The 24,761-nt window shown below is 46.6% G+C and overlaps 1 long non-coding RNA gene across 2 annotated transcripts; it reads left to right on the top strand.

Moving 5' to 3' along the window:
* Nucleotides 1-878: 878 nt before the first annotated feature.
* LOC128778355 (uncharacterized) lies at nt 879-20,243 on the top strand. Of its 2 annotated transcripts, none has more exons than XR_008423954.1 (2): nt 879-937; nt 19,968-20,243. It is a non-coding gene; the product is annotated as an uncharacterized LOC128778355 (long non-coding RNA). The 2 variants fall into 2 exon arrangements; XR_008423953.1 differs by lacking the exon at nt 879-937 and adding an exon at nt 10,999-11,056.
* The last annotated feature ends 4,518 nt before the right edge of the window (nt 20,244-24,761 follow it).

Genomic DNA, 24,761 nt, shown 5'->3' on the forward strand with positions numbered 1-24,761 from the left:
GAGTTCTTCGGAATGGAAGCTGCAGCTCCGAAGGGGAACCTGATCTGGTCATCGGCAGTGAGTGGAAGACATGGCAAGAGAACCTAGGTTTCCCCTCTCTCTCTATGTCCCAAGACCTTTCCAATAACTGGTCACTTCTCTTAGGTGGAGACAGAGAGAGTCAGGATCAGATCCCAGAATTGCCATTATCTCCACGGTAAGCTAGAGCATGTCATTTAAATTCTGTGGGCAGCAAATTTACCCACCTGCAGATTGGGGGCTCCACCAGCCTCCTCTGGGGGGTAGGTATGTGTGTGTTTCTTAGAAGATCATTCAAGGGCTGCTATAAGGCCATAAGGGTTATAGCAATGCTAAAACCAACTTGTCCTCCAAGTCCAGGGTCAAGGGACCACCTAAATCAGCCATTTAAAAACACGACCTCTTACAAACACGCAGCCCTATCCTTAGCAAGATGTTTAACCTGAAGCATCGTCGTCTGCTGGCCTCGTCTGACGGGTCATCTATCCCAGCCTCTGGACATCTGGTGCCTGCTGCTGACCCATTAGCTGCCTTGCCTGCCCCCAGAGCAGAATGATCTGTCCTCCGCCTCCAACCAGGCCACCATGAAATATTCAAGCAGCCCTGAGAGCAGATCACTTATTTTGACTGGATTCTGCTAGGATCGTGGGCTGGGTTACAGATGAGAAGTCTGACCAACTAAGAGAAGTCAGAGGTCTGGAGCAGGCTGCTTGCAAAATGAGGAATGAACACTGAAAAGTAAATCACAACTCAGGAGCCCAGTCTGCAAACAAATGCAAACGTGGCGAGCTCAAACTTGCTTCGGGCTCCGAAGTAGCGGAAGCCTGAGAAAAGATTCCAGACAGTGGAGGATTGCAGTCAGAGTTGTGGAGATCAAGGTTCCAATCCAGCGTGGCCGCTTTCTGGCTCTATTCCTTTGGTAAGTTACTGAATGGCACTGAGACTGTTTTTCTCTACAAAAGTGGGGTGGAATAAGTCCTACCTTCCTCAAATACGGTCGGGTATTTGGAGGGACCTGGTAGGCAGTGACATTATGCAAGTTTCCTCCTCTTTTCCAACCAGGGGCTTCTTTTTAATCTAGGTCAGCTTTAGGAGTGAGAGATAGCCAGGCTACATCTGATGGAGGCAGGATGTCATTCACAGATAAGAAAAAGAAAAAAAAAAAAAAAAGGCAACATCCTGGCAAGCAGGTGGAAACATGCATGCTAAGCATTGATGGCCCTTTCTGCCTTTAACCCCCGGCGCAGCCATGAGTTCCTGGTCATGGCTATGAAATAAATTGTTGCAATGTGAGCAAAAACAAGAAAAGGGGGAGGAGGGGGCTTTGGACTAGAGATCTCGAGAGTCACAATAATAAAAAGAATTCTTCCTACAGGGGTCCCAGCAGTAAAGGTGTTCTGTAGCTGGGAGTTCATAGCTGTAAAATCGAAATGTCAGCTGATTTAGTGCTATCAGATTAAGTGCCACCCCCCCTAACGGCCACCAGCTCTGACTTTAGTACTAAACATCTTACAGATGTTTTTTTATCTCCTTTATCCTCTTTTCCAGCCAGTGTTATGATAAAGTCTCAAAGCAACTGTTACAACTTCAAAGCCTTTCACCTAATGGCCCCTTTGGTTCCCCAGGGGACTCTGGGGAGCCAATTGTATACCATGAATTATCCACTGGGTTATATCCAGTTTGCATAACGGACACTCACACTGCAGGAGGAAAACCTGTGGTTGAGGCTCCAAGGTGTCTCTGAGCTCCCTGGCAGCCCCTTCCAAAAGGGAAACTCGATGAAGTCCAGAAGGATCTCTCCCTCCTTAAAGGGAGGCAACACATACTTTGGGGGTGGTTTCTTTGGCTTGGCGCCTTTGAAGTGGGTTACCATCTAAAAGGCTTTGGGGCTGGATAGTTGCTGTTTGCTTTTCTGGCTGTGGCTTCCGTGGTGCAAACACAGGATGTATCTGCCCTGCTATGTGCAGAACGCCCACAGGATCTGGCAGGCCCTAGGTTCCCCCTCTTTGCCCCCACGATGTGCCGGACTTTGTCTTCATGCATGGATTCCACACTCCGGCTCCATATACTCCATTCATACATTCCACTGACAAGTCTCCTGGGAAGTAGACAGTACAGTCCCCATTTGACCGCGAAGGGAAAGGAGGCCCAGAGAGAGAAGGTAAGCGGCCCAAGGTCACACGGTCGGCAAGTGGTAGGGCCCCAGCTAGACCCCAGGTCTCCTGACTCCAGCTGCAGCTTCAGAGGTATAATGAGGGGTTTAAGCACACACACACGGAGCAGGTCACAGGGCTGGTACTCAGACCTAGGACTCGAGATTCCAAGTCCAGTGCTCGTTCCACAACATTCCACACCCTCCCAGCCTCCAGCCATCCATTTAATAAATATTTACTGCCTACCTGCTGGGCACCAGAGCTGTTGAAGTCCTAAGGATACAGCTGTGAGTAAGACGGACAGCATCCGTGTCCACACAGGCTCTCCTTCTAGTGGGGGAGACGGACTATAAATAAGGAAGCCGATAGGTTGACCAAATCATTCTGGTCGAGGTGAGTCTCACGGTGGAAATATTCAGGGGCCGTGGAGGGAAGGCGGGTGGGGGTGTGGGGTCACCGATTTCGATCAGGAGGGTCAGGAGAGGCTTCTCTGAGGAGGTGGTTATCTGAGAACTGCGTGATAAGTAGGAGGCAGACACAGAAGACAGAACAAGAGGGGTGAGGGCCTGGAGGTGTGAAGTCTTTGTGACAGGGACTGATACGAGGGAGGGGTGGGGGGAAGGTCATGGATGAAGAGCTTCCGGTGAGGTTGGACAGAGGTTAGCCACAGGCCTTGAGTGCATGTGGAGGGCTGATATTTTCCTGAGAGCATCACAGAAGCGTGAAAGCGTTTTAGGCACGGAGGTGACGGGACCCTAATTTGCATCGTAGAAAGATTACTCTTAGTTGCTGTGTGTGTGTGTGTGTGTGTGTGTATACACCCTGGGGCTGGGGGTGGGGTTGCACGTGGAGGTGAGGGAAGCCAGGAAGATGCTTCTGTGGGGGCCCCAGCAGGCCTGGACTAGGGTGGTGGAGACGAAAATGGAGGGAGGAAGCGAGCAGATTTGGGTTATATTTAAAAACAAAGTCATCAGGGCCTGTGGGTGACTTGAAAGTGAGCAGTGGTGGGGGTCAGTGTTCAGAATGACTTACAGGCTCTGGGATCCCTTGAGCATACCAGGTGAAGAACAGGGCCATCTATTTGGGGGCTGCTGGAACAGGACCGCGGGGGCAAGACCTGGGGGCAGTGTGAAGGCCCTGCAGTGAGGCCCGGGTCTCAAGTCTCACCCTGCGGCAGGAGCCCATCCAGCAAGCAAGCAGAACCCTCTGCCCACAGAGCAGGCAGATCACAATCCCCACTGTGCCCAGAGGCTTCCGGGGGCCCCAGCCAGCCAGGCCCTGCTGCAGCCAGGGCACTGCACTCTCTAGATTGGGTTCCTGGAAAAACTGTTCAATTATTGATAAGGAACCCTCCTGACATCATTGAAAGACGACGAGGCTCTCTCCTCGCCTAAGTCATGCCTCTCTGCCCTGCAGATCTGGGTCCCCCAGCTCAGCAGTGGGGATGCGGGCGGAGGGCAGGTGAAGGAGAGGGTGCAACAACTGAAATGCAGTCCTAACAAAAACACTCAGAACGTAAAAATGATGATGCTAATACTGTAATAACGGGCGTTTTCTGAATACTTGCTATGTGCTAGGCAGGATTCCAAGGGACCATACTCTTCTTAAGAACTCTAGGGGCGCCTGGGTGGCTCAGTCGGTTAAGCGGCCGACTTCGGCTCGGGTCACGATCTCGCGGTCCGTGAGTTCGAGCCCCGCGTCAGGCTCTGTGCTGGCAGCTTAGAGCCTGAAGCCTGTTTCAGATTCTGCGTCTCCCTCTCTCTCTGACCCTCCCCCGTTCATGCTCTGTCTCTCTCTGTCTCAAAAATGAATAAACGTTAAAAAAAAAAAAATTAAAAAAAAAGAGAACTCTAGGAGGCAAGTCCTATGGTTATGCCCACTTGACAGGTGAGAAAACTGAGGACAAAGGAGGTTAAGTAAGTTGCCCCAGGTCACCCAGCTTCGCGATGGCAAAGCCAGGTTTTGACGCCAATAGTCTGGCTCCAGACCCCATGGAAACCCCTACTGCTCTGAACTGCCTCATGTGCTATCCCAGGTACGGTGTTGGAGCTGCTAGCAGAGGAGGCTACTTTCCTTTTCCTCATTTAAAATGAATCAGTTACAGGCTTCTGGGTGGCCCAGTCGGTTAAGCGTCCGACTTCAGCTCAGGTCATGATCTCACGGTTCATGGGTTCAAGCCCTGCATCGGGCTCTCTGCGGTCAGCACAGAGCCCACTTCGGAGCCCCGGTCTCCTTCTCTCTCTGCCCTTCCCCCACTCATGCTCCCTCCCTCTCTCAAAAAATAAACAAATGTTCAAAAAAAATTTGTTTTTAAATGAATAAAATGAATTAATTAGATGCAATAATGTGGGAAACATTTAACTAAATCCCTGGTAGGGGCTTATATTTCCTATTTTACTTAGATTTACTAACCCCCTGTGAAATGAGGACTCTTGTGAAGCATATGTTACAGAGGAGAAAACTGGGGTTGATAGACACAAGAGGGTCTACCTAAGGCTGGGCAGCTCAGGAAGGACAGACCTAGAAATTGAACCTAGGTCATTTAACTCCAATGGTGGTGACTTCTCTAGCTGCTCTGTGCATATACATATATGTAAACTGTATATATACGAATTGCTCAAGTTCATTGGAAAGAATATGACCATTTCAACATAGAACACACGTGCCTTGTAGTGCATCCTGATGTTGTGACTGAGCCTTCTCATCCCCCCAGGAAGCCTGGTGAAAGATCCATCTGAAGCTAAAATTCCAGCTTCTTCCATGTTTCTTTCTCTGATCGTGAGTGTATGCCTTTCTTTTCACGACCTTAGAAGAAAGGAAGTTAGACCCTAGATCCATTTCTTTCATGTTCTACCAATTTACTGCTTTGCCATAGTCTATTGTTTCTCTTTTATTTTGCTGTCTTTGAACTGTTTTCAATATTCCTCCTTCTCCTCCTCCCTCCCTTCCTTCCTTTGTCATTCAACCAACATCTACTGAGCACTTTCTCAGAAGCTGTGATGTTGCAGAAAGATGGCCAGTAGTGGGGCAAAACAGGCCAGTGCTCAAATGTCCTTGACTGACTAGCTCTGTGACGTTGGGCAAGTTCTTTCACCTCTCTGGCCTCAGCATCCCCATCTGTAAAATGGGCTAATCCTCCAATGTGCTCTGCATGGGTGGCCACAAAATAGAAGCATGGTCACAGCTATGAAAGTGTCTGATAGGGAACTTGGCATACAATGGGTACTCGTACGTATTGATGGACACTGAGACTTTGGGTGTGACGGGAGGCTCCGAATGGACCACAGACTCCACCCTGGAAGAGCCCTCTGCCTAGAGGGGGAGACAGGGCAGAAACAAGGCAGGCTGTGACAGGGCCGTAGGAAGGGGAAGACAAAGTGTCCCGAGGATTAGCAGAAAGGAGAAAGTCTTGTCATGAAAGTGCCTTAGGTTCTACGGAACAGCCTGGAAACACATTCCTCTCTTTCTTTCTCTGAGGGGTCAGAATGATGTTTTTCTAGGCCAGATCTGAATCTGCCCTGAATCCTCAGTAAAATAGGGCAGAAGGTAATGAGAAGGAATCGAGGTGATCCTACCTGTGATTGAGGCCAGCGGGCTTAGAAGCTGGAGAAAGCTCCCTTGGGCTGCTCCCGTCTTTTGGCAAGAGCCAAAAGTCCAAGTCTGCCTGGAGTCCTGGTTCTGCCACTTCCTAACTGTGTGCCTTTCGACAAGGGCCCCACCACCCTAAAGCTTCGGGCCCACCACCTGGAAAATATGACTAAAAACAGTTCCCACCTTTAGGGCCGTTATGAACATGGAGAGACCTATATGCAAATTCAGGGCACATGGGATATGCATAAGGACCAGCTTTTAACTTTTGTTCTCTTCCTGGTAAATGGGGGCATACTGGGGACTCTTCTGAGACAGGTGAATTTTATTGGCCAATTCGAATTTTGGCGGCTCCAGAACAACCAAAGGGTAAGCTCCTGACCGTTTTCGGTTTTCGATGTTCAACAGAGGAAACTCAGAAATATGTGTGTTTTGAATCAATGGGAGCAAGCTATGTACGAGAGAGCCGGGCTCCTGCATTCAAAAGCCAAGTGTAGGGGCAGCCCCCATCTGACCTGATCTCACGCTCACACTGCAGGACAGGGGTAAGGTAGACTTGTTGGGGAGGATACCCAGGAGCACTTTCGTTGGCTACAGCCATCAAACTGGGGCAAACATTGTGTGCGGGCCAGCACCATCGGTATCTTTCAGAGCTTCGCAAAGCACACACATACACAGGGGCTCCACTGGGCTCATTCATGCAGTCAGCTCATGCATATGCATGAAGTAACTGTCCGGTGACCAATCAAGGGACACCATCTGAGCAGGAAAGGAAAGAGCATTAGGCCAGGGAAGCAGAACTCTGTTCAAATCCAGGCTCTGTCTCTTTCATCTCTTTGAGCCTCAGTTTCCTCATTTGTAAAAATGGAGATAAGAAACTCGGGCTGTGGGGAATATTAAATTAGAGAATCGATATGAAAATGACCTGACACAGCGCTCGAAGAGTAGTAGGACCTTAATAAATGCTGGTTAAATTGGAATCTGCCGAGGACTGCAGGACATAAAGATTTAACGAATATTTATTGCGATCCTACAGAATGTCAGCCTCGTGTCAAGTTCTGGGCGTGTGGGGATGAATAAAACATGCCATTGTGGGGTTTATATTTTAGACAATGGGACGGACACACAAATATCAGAAACGAAATCATAGGAGAAGTAAAACTTATGCCCGTGTTAAAGGACATGACTGCGTTTGCAGTCAGAGACAGTCCTGGGCTTGCAAAGTCCCCTTTGGCTATTTCTGGCTTTGAAGAGTGTAGCCATAAAGAAAAAATGAGATTCAATACTCCATTCAATTCGAGTTGGTGAAGAGACCCCATTCAAGGTGTAAGGGACAGAGGGTGACGTCAGGCTCCTGGCTTGGCCAGCACAAGTCTGCCAGGCATGTGCACCCACCATCCCACTCCACAAACCTAGAAACGGGCCACCACCATGGAGGTCCCAAACTTCTCTTTGCCTGCAAATGTCCCAGGGAGTCAATGGCCTCTGTGGTTATAGCTGAGATGCAGTGTTCCAGAAATCTTCCCTTTGTCCATCCAGTCCCACGCTCCCACCTCTTCCACTCTGTTCTGTGCCCTGGGGAGGCTTATCTAGGTGGATTGAATCTTTGGACCACCCTCCTTGCCCTCTGGTTCCTGGTTGGGCTCAAACAATGGGGAGCCTGAGCGGGCGATGGGAAGGAGGGAGGAGAGCAAGGCTGCAGGATTTAGTCCCCTGCCTCTGCCTTGCTGGGTCACTGTGGGTTGGCTGGGTCCCTCTACCAAAAGCCACAGCTCCTGCAGGGTGGGCCTTTCGGCACAGTTCAGGTCACCGCTCTGTCCCCTCTCCCTTCAGGCCTAGGAGAGGTGACAGCACTCAGCTATTACTGGCCCCAGGGAACTGCACTACCCCTGTGGTTTCCCCACATCTTTGTAAATAGCTCCTTTATTAAACTCTTCTCGAATCACTAATTTAAGTGTGCCATCTGTTTCCTGCCAGTCCCTGACTGACACCTCCAGGTTCTCGGCCTGGATACTGCTTTACTCTGTGCATATATTTTTCTGGACCGGTGGAAAATAAGGCTGGAAATTTGGCCATGACAAGGTTGTCCTTCCAAATCTTTGCACATCCTGTTTGCTGTTCAGTTTGGGCCGCTCACAAGACTCTTTCCTGCCAGTTCTAAGAAAAAGTGGTTTTCGGCCCTCGTGTGAGATCAGGAATCTCAGACGTCTAAGGGGACAGAACTCACACAAACCACGGGGGTGTATTCACCTACCGTATGTGGTGCTTCTCACGACTAATTTGCAATGACACACGCCAAGTCCTCAGGAGAGCCCCTGACGCACAGTAGGTGCTGTCTCAACCTTACTTGGTCGTATCATCGGCTTGATTTTACTCCCTAATGGTTCACACAGATATTGTCCCAAACACCCATTCTGCTCTGTAGCCTTGTTGTTACAGATCTGCAGCATGGAGAAATGCAATTCACGTTGTTTCGAACTCCTACTGGGTGCCAGGCACTTCAGGCCGTGTGGCTGCGCGTGGGACTGACGCGGTGAACAGACATGATTTCTCTACCCATTTCCTGCCTCATCCTTATCCTAGCTCCTACTCTGGAGCCAGTTACATCAGGCCCCTGTTGATGGCTCGGCCTCCCTGTGCATAAAATCCGTAGAATAATGGTACCTACCTCTTGGAGGTGCTATGATTAAATCAGTAAGATGTGTGAACATGCTTAATAGCACACGTGCTTATTCGAATTTTGTACATTATCTCATTTAGTCTTCAGGGCAACCCTAGAATAGGCAACCTTGCAGGTCTGTGTGACCCCAGAGCCTGGCTCCAGCCCACCGTCTCTGTGGAGATTACGTGGGGGGAACAGAGTAGGAGGAGGGATGTAACAAACGCATTGACAGTTGCCGTCAGGGTGTTGGGTCGTTACTACGTGCCAGGAACCAGGCTGAGCACCTGACATACGTTGTCCCACTTCAAACTTAAAATTATGCAACGAGGAAACTATTATCAACCTCCTTGTACATGAGGACGCTGGGGCACCAAGGGTTGAGTCACATGCGTAGCGACTGTGCAAACCAAGTGGCTGTGGCAGGATTGAATCCTGGTCTCCCCTACTCGGACATTCCTGTTCTTAACCATGAGGAAAATTCAAAATGCCACACTTTGCAACTGGCAATACTTGGGGATCCCACAGAAATCCACCCCCCCCCCAGGGGGGCGGATTCTGCACTGTGAACTCCATCCCAATATAAACCAGGTTGGTGTCCTCTGAGAAGTTAGCTTAGCGCTGAGGCTGGCAAATGCAGGGTCTGATGTAATCTATTCCATTACGGAGTGTGCAGTAGCTCATGTTGAAAAAAAAAAAAAAAAAAGGAAAGAAAAGAAAAAAAAGAAAAAAAAAAAAAAAGGAAAGAAAGAAAATGGCTGTACCCATGGTAGGGAGGTGGGAGGCCCAGAACCCGGCCAATTGGAAAGCAGCAGCTGGCAGGACCGAAGCTGATCACAGTGACCATCAAACAGGAAGCAGGGGAGGACTCTAACTGTCCAGGTCGCCGTAATTCCCTCCTGCAGGACAGTGAAGGATGAGGACACTTTGACAAGGCCCTGTTCAGCCAGGTCCCCACAGCCAGGCCCAGCTGTACAAAGCAGTGTCAGTGGCTCAGAAGGGACCGTATGGGGGACAAGAGCCCCAGTATATAGTTTCTTCTCTGGGTGGGTTCCCATTTCCCGCTCTGCCTCCGCTCAATGCCTGCACCAGGGCAGGGCAAAACCGCCCCATTTCCCCCCTGAAAGGCATTCACTCAGGGAGGAGAGACGAACAAAAAGCAACAGGGAAATAAGATCTGGCTTCATCCGACACAAAAGGGTGGGATAAAGGACAATGTGTATCAAACCTGGCATGAAAGAGACCAGGGACGAGTCTGATGAGGTGGGGACCCTCCCAAGAGAGGCTGCCAGTGGGACCTAACAGAGGGGAGCAGCCGCTATGAAGGGCTGAAACTTTGCTAGAACTAGCTCAACTGTAGGTTGAAATCTTCTGGCTGGGATGGCTTCAGGGATTGACAGCTTTGGATTCCACACCTAGCTCAGTCTCCTGGCTGGGCTTCCAGCCACCAGCCTCTACTCTGTGATCCCGCCCCCGGGCATGTTTGACTGGACCAGGGGAAGAGGTCAGCTGACCCTAAAGAGACCAATCAGAATCTCACTGGAGGGGACGCCCCCCCACCCCCGGGAGTTGTTTGATTTGATTTTTCTCTCCTGTTTTGTTCACTGCTACATCCCAAATGTCTAAGATAATGCCTGGCACGTAGTAGGTACTCAGTGTATATTCACTGTATATAAACTGTCTCCGCACTTCTAATCAGGATTCAGCCTCTGCAGAGCTGGTATTGAGGAGCCTGCCCCTAACTTGGGATCGGAGGCAGCCACATTCTGCAAAATGGACTGTGGAATGTGCAGAGGGAAAAAGAGGAGGAGTAAGAAAGAGAAAGGAGAGGGAAGGAGGCAGAGAGAGTCCCGACAGGCGATGGGAACACATCCCTGTGTCTTCCCGGTCATGTTCCCTGTTGGCCTTAAGCTAGCCTGAGTGAGTCTTGATATTTAAAACCAAGTCATTCTAACCAAAACAGCATGTCTCCTTAGAGTCCCTCCCCAAAGGGATTGCTGAGAATTCCTGTGCGCTCTTGAAGTATTTTTAGCTGAGTGCACTTGGAGGCATGAAGGACAACTTTAGCCCTTCACCAAATACCTTGTCTGATCTGCCTACTGAGACACTGCCTACTGAGGTGGGAGGGGGTAGGGCAACTCTAGAGCCTGACGACCTGACTCCCAATCCCGGCTCCTTCCCACCCATCCTGCAACCTATGGCAGTTTATCCGACTTTTCTGAACCTCAGTTCCCTCCTTTGCAAAATGAACATGGGGACAGCTCCTACATCCGTGGGTTATTTGAGAATATAAAGTGCTTTGCACAGCGCTTAGCACATGGTTCGTGCTGGATAAGTGATAATAATGTATCCAATACGTCGAACAAGCAAGATTCCTATAAAACAACTTCTTATTTTTGGCCTATCATTTCCTTTTATACCTACTCATTGTGTGCAATCTATTCCTTGCTCCAGAATGAGAATATGGTCAGGCCCATGAGTTTCCTAATCACTGTTAGGTCATAGAAGGTCTAGTGATTGTCCTAATTCAGGGACACTGCCTCCATTCATTACCTCTGTCTCCTCTCCTCTTCCTGATAGGCCAGCATTTCTGCTCCTCCGTGAGCTTGCGAGCCTGTTTTCTGGATCCTCCAAGAAGGTAAGGGGGATAGAAAAGTTCTCAGTTGTGTGTATTGTCGAAGGATGGCTTTGCACTCTCTGAGTGTGACAGATGTTTTAGGTTGACATTTAGATTTTCTGGAGACGTCCCTGCTGTGACCACCTATGATTACAACCTCTCACCTGCCACCTAGGGTCATATCCCTACTTCCCCTCCTCTGCTGCCATCAGCCACGGTCACTTCCAAGAGCATGCGCCAGACCCAGGCCCCCCACCCCCCACAGCCGGGCACAGGACACAAGCTCTCTGAGAGTCCCCGATGGCCTAAGGGCTAAGGCCGAAGCACAAACTCCTTTTCCGAAGAAGTTTTCACAAACTCTTCCCCACATTTCAACAGCCCAACCCAGTTCTCTCCTCCAAAGTGGTGAAGAGCTTGGAGAAGTGTGCAACTGGTTTTTGGGTTTTTCTTTTGTAAAGGCTTCGCTTGGCTGGCCCCGCCCCGCCCGTGAAATGTAGCCGCTGTTGCACCTTGGTGCCTCTGCTAAAACCCCCATTTTGATCTCCTGTTAACAAACCGACACATGCATTTAACCTTTCCGTTCACAAAACGTGATCAGGTGCGTTGTGTCAATTCGTCACAGCAACTCTATCAAGGTGGCAATTTTGTTCTCCCCATGTTACTGATGAGGAAACTTGAGGCACAGAGAGGTCGAAAAGCCTGCCTGAGATCGCCCAGCGGAAGATTTGCAGGCAGATTTGCACTGTCAGCCTGATTCCTTTTCACGGTAGCACGGAGCTTCCCGAAGAGAAAGGCGCATAAAGGCTCTGTACCCTTCCTCTGTGCTGCCTGGCACTTGGGCTGCGAGCCTTCCATGGCCCAGGGCACTCCCGATTCGAGGGATGTCCTAGAGGCCTGCTCTGAAAGGCAGCGGCTTCCTTAGCACAGGACTCAAATACAGACCGAGACTTCCTTGATGCGGATTGAGGCAGCCAGCCCTGTGACTGGCAGCTGGGTTCAGAGAACCGGCCAAAAAAAGCCTTGCTTCCTTTGCACATAAAGCGCCCATTCTCAGCCACACACACTGGCACAGACACTCACAGACCAGAGCCTCAAAGGGCTGGACAATAAAACAGACACAGGCCAGGGCAAGAGATTTTTTTTCTTTCCAAATGCAAAACGCAGATAATACTCAACACTTATATACCATTTGCATAGGAGCTGAAATTTTTCTAGGAAAGGCAGAGATTTCTTGTGCCAGAGTTTTGGGGGCAGATGGCTGGGGGAGGTGTCTATAAAGACAGCTTTATAGCCTGCGGCCACTTCCTCATGGTGATCAGCACATGGGCCCAAAATACACCAGCTCCCTTTCCCCCCATGTTTCTCGTCTTCTACCCATCTTCCTCTCTCCTTGTCCCCTCCCTCTCTCCATTATTGATACCTTCTAGTGGCCAGCCCTGGGCTAGCTACAGAGATGAATGATAGTCAAACCTGTCCTCTCTTGACTCACAGTCAGGTAGGGAAGCAGAAAAGGAAAAACCAACAAAGAAAACCCAGGATAACAAAGATGGAGATACCTGCAGAGTGCTGTGGGACCACAGAGTGGGGAGGAGGGATCGAGTGGAGTTTCAAGATATCTTACAACTGGTGCAGACAGACAAGTCTGAATGGTTGCCCAACGCATCAGAACAGATCCCAGCCTTTACACAGAACTGAGGGAATATCAACTCGTGGCGGGCTAGGAGAGAGCTTCATAGAGGAGAGTATGCTTGAGTTGAGTTGTGAGGGCATGTTCATTAGACAGACTTCAAGAGGGCGAACTGCGGGCCGAAGGAAAGGTCAAGGCAGAGACGCAGGAAAGAGAGTCCAAAACAAAGTTCCTAAATGCAAGCCTGTAGTTCGCAGGAGGTTCAATCAAAGAAACAGCGGTCTGGTCCAACAACGGAAATTAACCATCTTATTTGTGACATACATCCGTTGGGCAAGGTAAGGAATTTTCAAGGGTGGTTTTTTACAATATACAATGTAGTACAAGCCGTAGAATTTAATGCCCCAGGAAGGTACAATTGTGCCGTGCACAGCCTCCCAGGTTAGAAATGGTCAGCTGGTCTTCAGGTTAAAGGCCCTTAGCTAGGTGGTCATTCTTTTGCTCCTCTGTCCTTGGAGTGTCTGGAACCCCCTGATTCTCAGTGGCCCAAATACCTAGATTTTGTCCAAAACCCAGTACTGGTTTTCCCAGATGTAGGAACATGATGAAAATCTAATTGACCGCACCCTGGTCTTGGGGATGCTAGCCCCTGATTCTCAGCTGCCCCAGTCTTTGTGTAATTAACCTTTGGACCCCAGAAATGAAGGCTCCATAACAGAATTCGAAGGTCCTCTCCAGGACAAGAAGGAGCTTCTGGGCTGAGACCTTTTCTCTCAGCACTCTGAATGTCAAAACCCAATCGAGTATGACAGCCATTGCTTGGATCCATATCTCTAAAGTGACCCAGCCTGAAAGGCACCAAATAACATCCAAATTTTACCCCCACGCAGTGAGAAAAGAAGAAAAATAAAATCAGGCTACTTCATCATGTGTCTCTCACGAACGCGTCTTATGAATATTTTGCTTTAAAAGACTAATGGGCTGAGGACTTGGGAAAACGTATTTGTGTGCATTCATTAAGTCTCCGACTCAGAAACACATTCTGGGACTAATTATTTTTTAACTAACTAATCAGCATGTTTCATTCATAAATTGGGATTTATCAGTACAGCACATGAAAGGAGAGAACATATTATTATTTTAATTTGGTTAATATGCAAAAACGCGCTGTGTTTGTAATGACCTGCTTTCACTGAAGAGAGGCAGGCTAGAAATAGCAGCAGCTTTCTCTAATGAGGGTGCTGGCTCCCGGCCCCAGCTGCTCGCCACTAGATACTCTCCCTGACCTACCAGTGCGTGTGTGTCTCCTGCAAGGAGGCAGGAGCGATTTCCTCACGAGGGGAAACCCTGAACGCCAGTGTGCTGGTTCTGCTGATAGAACCAGTTACACCCGCTTTGTTAGTGGGGGAGAAAAAGGAAATCGTGGAGCACGAGAGTGGAGGGTGGTGGGAAGGAGCATTCACTTTTGTTGGCTATAAAACACACACGCGCGCGCACACACACACACACACACACCCTGAACCTGTCAAGAATAGGGCCCGAATCCATTAATAAGAGATTCTACTCTAATCTAGTGATTCGTGTCTTCTGTCACCCTATTGTGCCTGCCATCCGAGGTGCTGTTTGTCTGTCATGCAAATAAATCCTATTCTGAAGTCCCCTGATAAAGGGATTTATTTATCAGCCCGACCTGAGTATCCCATTTGTTCCTGCAAATGAGCAGCTCCTCCTGGCTCCCACGCACCCTGATTTAGAGCCACGGAACTAGGGCTGCAGGTTCGCCCAGTTTATCAGGAGCCTGGATTATCTCCCCACCCCCTCCAACTGTCAGGTCCTGCTTTGAACCAGAATTGTCTTGCCCCCTTGGCCTGCAGAATTGCTCTGGCCTCACACAGAAGCGCAGTGTAGGGAGGGGTGGGGGCAGAAGTCACCGCTGGCCTTTCAGTGACGTACTGAAGCAGGGTCCAGCTGCATTCTTTCTGTCCAGCCCTGGTGCCAGTCTGCCTCGGTCTCCGGCTGGGGACATCCTGATGTGGCACATTCTAGAACCAGGAGCTGCTTTTGTGTTTTAGAGAAGGACATTTCCTCTTCCGTTTTTTTTTGTTTGTTTGTTTGTTTTTTGTTTTAATTTTTACTCTATTTTTAGAGCTATTTTTAAATTATGAAAGAAATACAACACGTTCAGTATAGAAAATTTAGGAAAAGGGGAAAACTATCCATTAAAAAGTCTATAATACCACCACCAAGAGTGCACAGTCCTACTTGGGGTGTTTCCTTCTGCCCCTGTGTGCCCGTGGCAGAACAGGCCCTCTCAGTGAGTGAGCAGTCGGGGCTTCCTCTATTTGTGAAGCAATACTGTATAGCAGGGTGGGGGAAAATTACGCTGTATTTTAAATGTTTACATGCCACAAACAGAGTCACATGATTATTAAATGGCAACAGTATATCTGTGAGTAAGTGTAATTATTCAGAGTATCCCTGTGATTATTTATAAAACTGCATTTAAAGATCATGTCGAGGGGTACCTGGATGGCTGAGTTGGTTGTGCGTATGACTTCAGCTCAGGTCATGATGTCACAGTTTGTGGGTTCGAGCCCTGGGTCGGGCTCTGTGCTGACAGCTTGGAGCCTGGAGCCTGCTTTGGATTCTGTCTCCCTCTCTCTCTCTGCCCCTCTCCCACTTGTACTCTCTCTCTCTCTCAAGAATAAATAAACATTAAGAGAGAGAGAGAGATTGTGTCAAAAGGCTAAATTTGAGACCTTAAGTGAACATGAGACCCAGTCAAATTGCTCTCCTGGGTCCTGTACCCCACCCTCATGGGCTTTGTCTATGTGCCTTTGTGCTTGTATTATATTAGGGATCATACTATCTTCACATTTTTATATTCTGATTTCATAGTACTTTGTTAACATTTTTACAAGTCAATAAAAATTCTTCTGCAACCAAGTTTTGATGGCTACCCAACATTCCATATGAAAACTTACCACTTAAGTGTTACCCATTTAATTGAACACTTCAGATGATTCCTTTTCCCCCCCACTATGATAAATAGTACTGCACTGAACATCTTTTTTTTTTTCATGTTTATTTTTGAAAGAGAGAGAGCGTGCGCAGGGGAGGGGCAGAGAGAGAGGGAGACAGAGGATCTGAAGCGGGCTCTGTGCTGACAGCAGAGAACCCGACATGGGGCTCGAACTCACGAACCTTGAGATCACAGCCTAAGCCGAAGTCAGATGCTTAATCGCTTAATCGACTGAGCCACACCAGGAACCCCTGCACTGAATATCTTTATATGAAAATCTTTGCAGCTCTCTGTGGTTACTTCCTTTGGATGGATTTCTAAAAGGAAAATGACTCACTCGCAGGCTAGGAACATTTTAGTGTCTTGTTTCATGTTGCTCAATTTATTCCCAGATAGGTGGTACTGATTTATCACAAAAGTTAGAACATTTTCATTGCTGTAATTAGTCTTTAATTGCAGAACTCATTCACAGAATACAGGCTCTTTGTACTCTCCTCCAATCTCTGCCCTCCCTCACAGGTAGCCACGGGTTTGCGGTTCAACAACCGTCCTCTGGTAAAGCATTTAATTTGTTATCTGAGTGTTTGTATGAAATGTGTCTCTATCGAACTAATAAAAACTTGTGTATCTCTGTAACTATAGGAAACATGATATTTGTGTGCCCGCACAATGTAAAAGTCACTTTTTTACACAAATGATATATTGTATGTATGTTGCTTGACTTCCCCCCCCCCCCCCCGCCCCTTCAGCTGTCTTGGAGCTTTTACTGTGCGTATATAAATCTACTAACCCTAACTTTCCATACAGTTCCATGGGATAGATATAGCCTAGTTTTGACAACCATTCATCTCTGCACATTTTGGTTGATCCCATTTTTTTTTTATTTTTTATTTTTACGAAGAGTGCTGTGATGTATACCCTTTTACACAAGCAAGTTATTTGAACAGGTTTTTTCTTTACAGCAGAAACCAAGAAATAGAATTTCTGGGTCATGGGCTATGTACGTTTTTGACAGGCACTGCCAGAGTGTAGAGGGTGTTTTAAATTACTTTTATTAGGGATATTCTAGAATGCCTCGGACTTAGGCTTCATTATCAGGATGTAGATCTGAAATGTTCTATCAGGTGGGATGTCACCCAAAGGTCTGTTCATATAGTCAGTCATTCATTAATCTGTCCATCTCTATCTTCTGAGGATCCAGCATGGCCCTTCAATACATAGTACACAGTTGTCAATGAGTGTGGGTTAGGTGCTCTCCTCTTCACCAGCCACACCCTTGAGGGGCCTCACCCCGACACCCAATTCCTTTCCACGCCTGCCAACCCCTAGCTCAGCTTTCCGGACAGCGCTCAAATTTCGCCTCTTCTTGGAAGCCCTCCCCGGAGCCCAGGCTGAGTAAAGCAGCTTCTCTTCCGTGTCCCCATGGCACCCTTATTTTACTGGCTTGTCATGCTTACTGCAATTTGGAATCTAGTCATCTCTCCCCACTTGGCCTGGATAGTCTTGGAATCTCAAGGGTGTGTCACCTGATGCATGTGTATGGACTGCTGACTGAACCACGTGCATGTACACAGGGCAGTCTGTCACCTTCGAAATGGAACAGGCCAAGCGTAGGCAGCATTTTTCAGACAGAGCACCACGGAAAAAGGCTGTAAACAATTAGATGGCTAATAGTTGACCTTCGATGGCGATCATGATGTTGATAAAAATGATGAACGATCGGTAAGTAGAATATATCATGAACTCTCCCCACACACAAATTTAGAACCTGGTCATTCACCTCTCTGGAAAGTGTTCATAACACTCCTCACTTCGATATTTCTCCGTGAAATCGAGAAGTTTCTTAGGCAATTTATCTTTTAAAATGCATCACAGGGATGACAAACAGCAGCAGAAACATGGCTCAAATAGTTGGAGTGTGGCAGCTTACTGTCATCAATCTCTGGGCAGGGTCTCAACTATGAAAAGAAATGGATGAAAAAAAGACTGGAAATAAAGATATCAGAATGTGAATAATGGTGGCATCCGTGGAGTTAGGGCAATGCATGAGGTTCTTTGTGCTTGTTTAAACCTTTTGGATTATTTTGCCATGCATATAAATTCATTTTAAATCAGAAAAATAGAAATCACCAAAAAAAAAAAAAAAAGTCTAGAGGGGGCACCTGGGTGGCTCAGTCGGTTAAGCGGCCGACTTCGGCTCAGGTCATGCTCTCACAGTCCGTGAGTTCGAGCCCCGCGTTGGGCTCTGTGCTGACAGCTCGGAGACTGGAGCCTGCTTTGGATTCTGTGTCTCCCTCTCTCTCTCTCTGACCCTCCCTCGTTCATGCTCTGTCTCTCTCTGTCTCAAAAATAAATAAACATTAAAAAAAATTTTTAAAAAGTCTAGAGATTAATCATATTTCTAAGGAGAAAACTTTAAATAATTGCGATGTGTGTACATAGATGACAGAAGAAAGTAGTTCCAAAAGGACTAACCTGAAATATTTGCTCTCAGATTACCTAGTCACTCATTCAACATTAATTGGATACATGGCGAGGGGCGGCGTGGCTGGATGCCACCCTCATGGAGCTCACAGTTTAGTGGGAGCCACAAACTCAAGTACTAATGGGGGTCAGGCAGCAAAGAGAAAGAAGTGAGATCCACCTGCTGGCCCACTATTAATATTTACTAACATTTGCAGGCCCGGGGAAAGAGTATAAATGGAAGTCCATCCACCATATGTCGAAATACTTACAAGTTATAAATAGAATTAATAAACTGAAGTATCGGGTAGTCTCCTACATTGACAAATACACCTTTACAATGACCTGTAAGGCCAAGTTCAAAGTTAGAATTCTCGGACTCCTCAGACTTCCTTACCTAAAGATGATGATACAGAGAGAACTGGTCCCTAGCCCAAGATAACACACACACGTGCACACACACACACACACACACACACACACTGCAACAGACCATCTACTCTTCTACTCTTCCCATACCTGACTTGAGCTCACACAGAAAAGGACTTTGTGCAAGTGGATGGGCACCTTGGCCTGCACATTCAAGTTTCATTCCTTTCCCTCCCCACAAAAACACCCTAGCTTTCTCTTCCATTCCTTAGGCCCAGGGTATGTATGCCATTCACCTTTGGAAGAACTAACTGACAAAGAGGTCTCTACAGGCTCTGGAAGCCGGCACAGGTCATATGGGCATGGAGTTCCAGGGTCCCTCGGCTCCAGTAGTATGGTTTATAAGAGGTAATGCAGGCATCCCTTGGCTCAATGAACTTCTGGCTGCCTGAAGAAGGGCACCTTTGGAGAGGGGACAGAGTGGTGCCTCTAAGGCATGGGGCCAAAGGCAGGGTCCCACTTGCCTGACTCCTTAGTCAGCATTATCATCTGGATGGATTGGGACCATGGCGAACTAGATAGCAAACGCCCCATCTTACAAGAGTAGCAACTTCTTAACTCCAGCCCCAAATTGCCATATGTAGGAATCCAGATGGCCACATCTTCCATTAAAAAAAAAAAAATACAAGTCTTGGTTTTCTTATGAAATTGCATAATTTCTACATGATAGCAAGTAATAACTTAAAAAAAAGGTAAATTACTCTGCAAGCCCAATCTAAAGTATCCGTGAACCACCTGTCTGTGACCTCAATGGAAGGAAAGAAAATCAAAATTCCATTTATATGTTGCTTCACCATTATTTGGTTTTGAAAATGATATTCACCAATTCATTCATGTCACTCAAGCCCAGAAGTAAATGATGATATGTCTCCATTGCTGTATGTACGTTTGAATTTCATGCATCTTCTGTTTTCCAGCAGAAATCCAATTTACTTGGTACCTTCCAGTACTGACATATGTCCCCGTAACCCATCAGCAAAGGCCTGACGTATGGATTTTTTTTTTCCTGATGCTGAGTTTCATCATGTTCTCCTCTGGTCTGCCAAAATGACTTGAGCACATACCTCTCACTGCACTTCCTATACACCTGCTGTCATGAGCTCTTTATAACCATCAATTTGAGAATCATCTGCGTGTCCCCAGAGCCTACCACAAAGTCACATCGTAAACTATCTTATTTGTATATGTATTTTATTTGTTCTGAACTGAGTTTGTTGGCGGTTGGTGCTCTGTAATCACCCACATCTCCCCAATCACAGATGAGTAATAATCATAGCTGACATTTCATGGACATTTGCTCTAGGTGGGGAGCTCAGACAGGAGCTTTCCATGCATTGCCTCATATTATCCTCGCAACTAACTGCTTAACAATTTTTATCCCTGTTTTCCAGATGCAGACACTGAGGCTCAGAAAGACAAGCAGACCTGCTCATGAGTCATCCAGCAAATGGCAAATGGCACTCTGGCAAATGGGATCGAGATCAATCCTGCCCCATTTAAAAGGTGTGCGTTCCTAACCAGTAAGTCAGTGCTTCCCTAAAAGTGCCACCGACAGTCCTTTGAGATGCTTTCAGCATAAACCCTGAATTACTAGACTTGTGTTTGAGTCCATATATGTTTATTTCAGAGTGTGTTAGGAAAAAGTAAATGACAGCATCTGTTTATGACATGACGTTGCTCTTTCTATTTATATTGGTCCACAACATTTTCCTTTTCAACTTATTTAGCTAAGTTCTAAAAACTTGAGTCCATTTACAAATAACATTGGGTGAATAATAGAAAAGGTAATATAATAATACAGCAAAAATTATGTGCTTGAGCATATAAAAAGATTAGAATTCGAAAAACTCTGCCCCGTAAACCACCATCTAGGGATTAAAAAGAAACACAAGCACAATGAAATGAATGTTTAAACTCGCACCACGCACTTGCAAGTTTGTAGAACGTTGCTTAGAAAATGCCTCCCAGACCCTGCCTAATGAGGGCTCCAAGCAGCCTCTAAATTCCTAAATTTGAATCATGTTTATTTCTTTTCCCTTTTTCTATTTTTAGAACTTAAATGGCCGAATGGATTCAAAAAAACACCTCTAAATAAAAAATGAGCGAGGGGCCTGGAGCTCTCCTCTGCCTCATTTTAACTCTGAGCAAATGGTGAATTACAGCACCCTGGACATAGTGGTTTCTAACTGCCAAGCTGCCAGGCTCTTAAATAACAGCCACACAGAAGTGTGGCCATAATGCTACCTATTTCTCTTGCTAAATTATTTATGCACTTATTATATTTTACATGGGCTGTTGAACCTGAAGGTACTTTTGTGGGGACCAGGTCCTTTCTGGAAACCCATTACTGAGAATCAACTCAGCTACCTTAGAAACGGGTACATCCAACTGTATATTGATCATTAATATTATATAATTACTGCCTCTGTAGTTGTTTTGGGGGTGGTGATGACTTTACACGTATTCATGTGTGTGTATGTGCACTATCCAATGGCTTCAAGGCAATTCACCTCATTAAGAAGCTGTTTAACATTGAGGGTATATCAATACAGGCTAGCTTAATGCAATCGTGGAACTGTACCTAAACTTACTTGGCCCAACGAAGCTATTACCCTGTATAATGTGCCTTACACAAGATTGAAGTGGTTTACTAAGTTTATAAAACCACTCTCCAGGATTTACAGTGACTGATTTGCCAGAAAGATCTTCAGCATCGTAGAAGTGTTATGCCAATATAAACTTGGTGTATACTAATAGGAGATGGCCGTATTTTTCGTAAAGCAACACAAAAGAGCAACGATCAAATCTAGAGTACTCTTTATAAGATCTTCCAAAGTGTGTTCGTTGTTAAATCCAACCTAACATGTATGACTTTGGATTTACTCGTGGCTTGTGTGTCAGAAAAAAAAAAAAAATGAAAAAATTCAACCTTAATTCATCACACACTCATTAAAGGCCTACTATGTGCTGGCATAATGTCAGGCCCGGAGGATACAAAAGAGAAAAGAGTGCCTGACCCAGAGGAGCAGCTCTAGTGACTGGGATCTAAAAAGTCATTTACATAATAGTCAATTACATGGCCAAGTGTCTCTGCCAACTTAGGAGAAGACACCACCTTTGCTGGGCGGTCAGAGGAGGCCAACGAGGGTGCTTGAGTGGGAGTTCCCCTGGCAAGCAAAGTGAGTGTTGTTGGCAAACAGACACACATGGAAAGGCCTTAAGGACGTTGTGTGATGAGCTTGGGAGACATTTTTTGACTTCTCCAAAGACTGTCCCTTTACCTTTGCTAGCAGAATTCTGATTTTGTTTTCCGTTTCATGTTGGGAGTTCTTTGGTCTCAGGAAAGGTGGGCCCAGGTTTGCTCTAGATCATGGCATATGACCTAGTTCTGACCAAAAGGATGTAAAAGGAAGTATGCTGAAGGCCCCTGGGAAAGACCTACTCTCCTTGATCAGAAGAAACCTCATGCCCAGAAACTCAACTCTTTGAAGCCCTTAGTTTCTTGCCTCTGAAAGTCACAGACTAGGTCTGTGGCAGACATCTTAAGACCCTGAAGGAAAGGCCAAGAACATCTAGAGATTCCAACCCAGAGCTCTGACATCACTGACCAGTCACCTCTCACCAGCAACCGCCCACCTCTAGACTCCTTGATGTGTGAGAAAAATAACCTCTTATTGGTTAGGTCATTCTTACTCATGCATTCTGTGACTTGTAACAAGTGGTATTTGTGACTGATGGCAGGTTCATGGAACCTCAAGTTTTTCAGGATGGTTGGAACAAGGTTCTGGGGGAGCTGCACAAAATGATGCTGAACCATCATCTGGTTGGTGAGGTGCATGGGATGCGATGTTAAGGAGTCTGGCAGTGCTTTTCAGACAGTGGGTCCTTTTCTAGTGGGGTACACGAGATGGTTGCACGTCGTACCCAGACAACGCAGTGTGTACTCCTAAGTCGCACAGTGAGAAACTGAGTTCCCTTTCCATTCTCTTTCAGTCCCTCTAATTACGTAAAGAAGACCTTTCAAGATTGGGCTAGTAAGACTTTAGCACCTTTCTAAGCTTATTAACCTTCCTTTCTAACAAGGAGGAAGAAGCCCGCAAAATTAGGTCCTTGGATTTGTAATCTGGGATCTAGGAGAAATTCACACCGTTATTTTGTTTTCAATATTTATATGTTACAACATACTTTTAGGTTCTAGTGAATGATAATTGTTGTTCCTTTTGAGTGGTAAATCACATTACCTTGAACAAGTTTTTAAGTTTTTTTAAAAGGTAGGCCAACTTAAAGAAACCTATTAAATGCAGGAGCTACCCCAATATGGCAAAAATTGTGAGGCTGGAATGAAAATCCATGAGGTTTGAAAAATACAGTTGAATACATCACAAAGCCACTGAAAGTGTTTAAACAATGGAGCAATTAGACTCCCCATTTAGAAAGATTCAGTGAGCAGAGCCAGGTATTCAGCCTGAAGATAGCATCTGCAAAAAAATCCAGGTGAGACCTGAGCAGACTTAAACCAAAGTAGGAGATGGAGAGAAGGAGGAAATGCTGAAGAGAGGAAATGAAGAAAACCTGGGGTCCAACTCTAAGAGGATGGAGGAGGAGAGAGGAGGAGTTTAGGATGACTCCTGTGTTTGGCTTAGCCAACCGAGAGAATGAATCATGGCACCATTTAGCAAACCAGAGAAAATGGGAGGTGGACTAAGGCTGGTCACAGTGAATTGAAGGCCCAGTGGGGACATTCAATGGATCACTAGTCCTCACAGCATGTTCCATCAAACCAGCAGCATTGGCATCACTTGAAAACTTGTTAGACATGCAAATTCTTGGCCCTACCCTGTATCTATTCAATCAGAAATTCTAGTTTTAACTAGTCCTCCAGATAATTCTGAAGCACGCTGAATTTGAGGACCACTGGGAAGAGGAAGAGTTCTGGGTCAAACTATCTGAGCAAAATAACTGATTTTAGATACGGCCCTTCCCTGGACCTGTTTCCTCAACTGCAGAACGAGGGCACTGACTCGAGTACACAATTCAGGTACGACACTGAACTTCTCTAGGCCAAAGTGCCTCATCCATCAGTATTCACCTCCCCTATTCTTCACTGATAATAGAGTGTCACTTTTTAACGCGTCACCTGAGCGTGAAATAAAGACCATACTTCCCAACCTCTTTTGCCCAAATTGCATATGGCCAAGTTCCTGCCGGGGGAAGGAAAACGGAAGTGATGTGTAGGTCTTTCAAAAAGTGTCCTCAAACAGAAGGGTCATGTCTTCTTCATCTTTTCCCTCCTTCCTTCAGTCTAAAATACAGATGTGATGGCTGGAGCTTGATCAACTATCTTGGATCATAGGCAGAAGTTACATTTTAGGGAGGGAAGGAATGGGATAAAAGGAACCCAGCTTCTGATGACTTCCTGAAACCACTCCACCAGCCCTCTATTGATTCTCTCAAATCCCTTTTATGTGAGAAAGGAAGTTGTTTTTGCTTGGGCCATTGTGATTTTGTTTTTTTCTGTGCTCTTACATAATTTGGAGAGAATCTCTTGTACTTTAAAATTTATGAGAAAGCAGTATGAGAAAATTTAATCAGAATATCCTGGGGGACGGGGCCTAGAAATCTGCATTTGACAGGCTGCTAAGAGGCCCAGTGCACACTAAAGTGTGAGGCTGGATGCTTATGAATCAACGCATAACTGTTCTTCAGGAATATGTATACTCCAGGAATAGGGGACCAGGAAATTCGGATATAAAAGAAGTTAGTTACTTAGTAAAGAATTTAGCAAATTTTTTTTTTTTTTTTATAATGCCTTTCTTTGAACCTTTATTGGTTAAGAGTTCCAAAGTGAAACCCTTTCGGTAGTAAAAATTCCGGCTGAAAGGAAATCATCAAATTGAACCAGTGCCTATGAACTTATGGCTATGCTGGGGCTAGAATTTGGGTCTGACCTCTGGGCCCTGCATCTTCCCTGCAAGCTCCAAAAAGCTATTCTTTTTCTAGTCTCACAGGTGAAAATCCTCCGGCCTATCCACAGGGTATGAGATGGCAGCTGTTCAGCAGTAAGGCCAGGGTTTGGTGCAGGGAGGTGGAGTGTGTCCAATCAAAACAGCAAGGGGTGATCTAGGTCGGCAGCCCATCCACATAGGTGGCCGAGGCCACAACAGTCATCCCATGTGATGCATGTC

This window comes from Panthera pardus, unplaced genomic scaffold, assembly GCF_024362965.1.
Source record: "Panthera pardus isolate Hobbes unplaced genomic scaffold, ASM2436296v1 HiC_scaffold_2, whole genome shotgun sequence".
Taxonomy (NCBI): domain Eukaryota; kingdom Metazoa; phylum Chordata; class Mammalia; order Carnivora; family Felidae; genus Panthera; species Panthera pardus.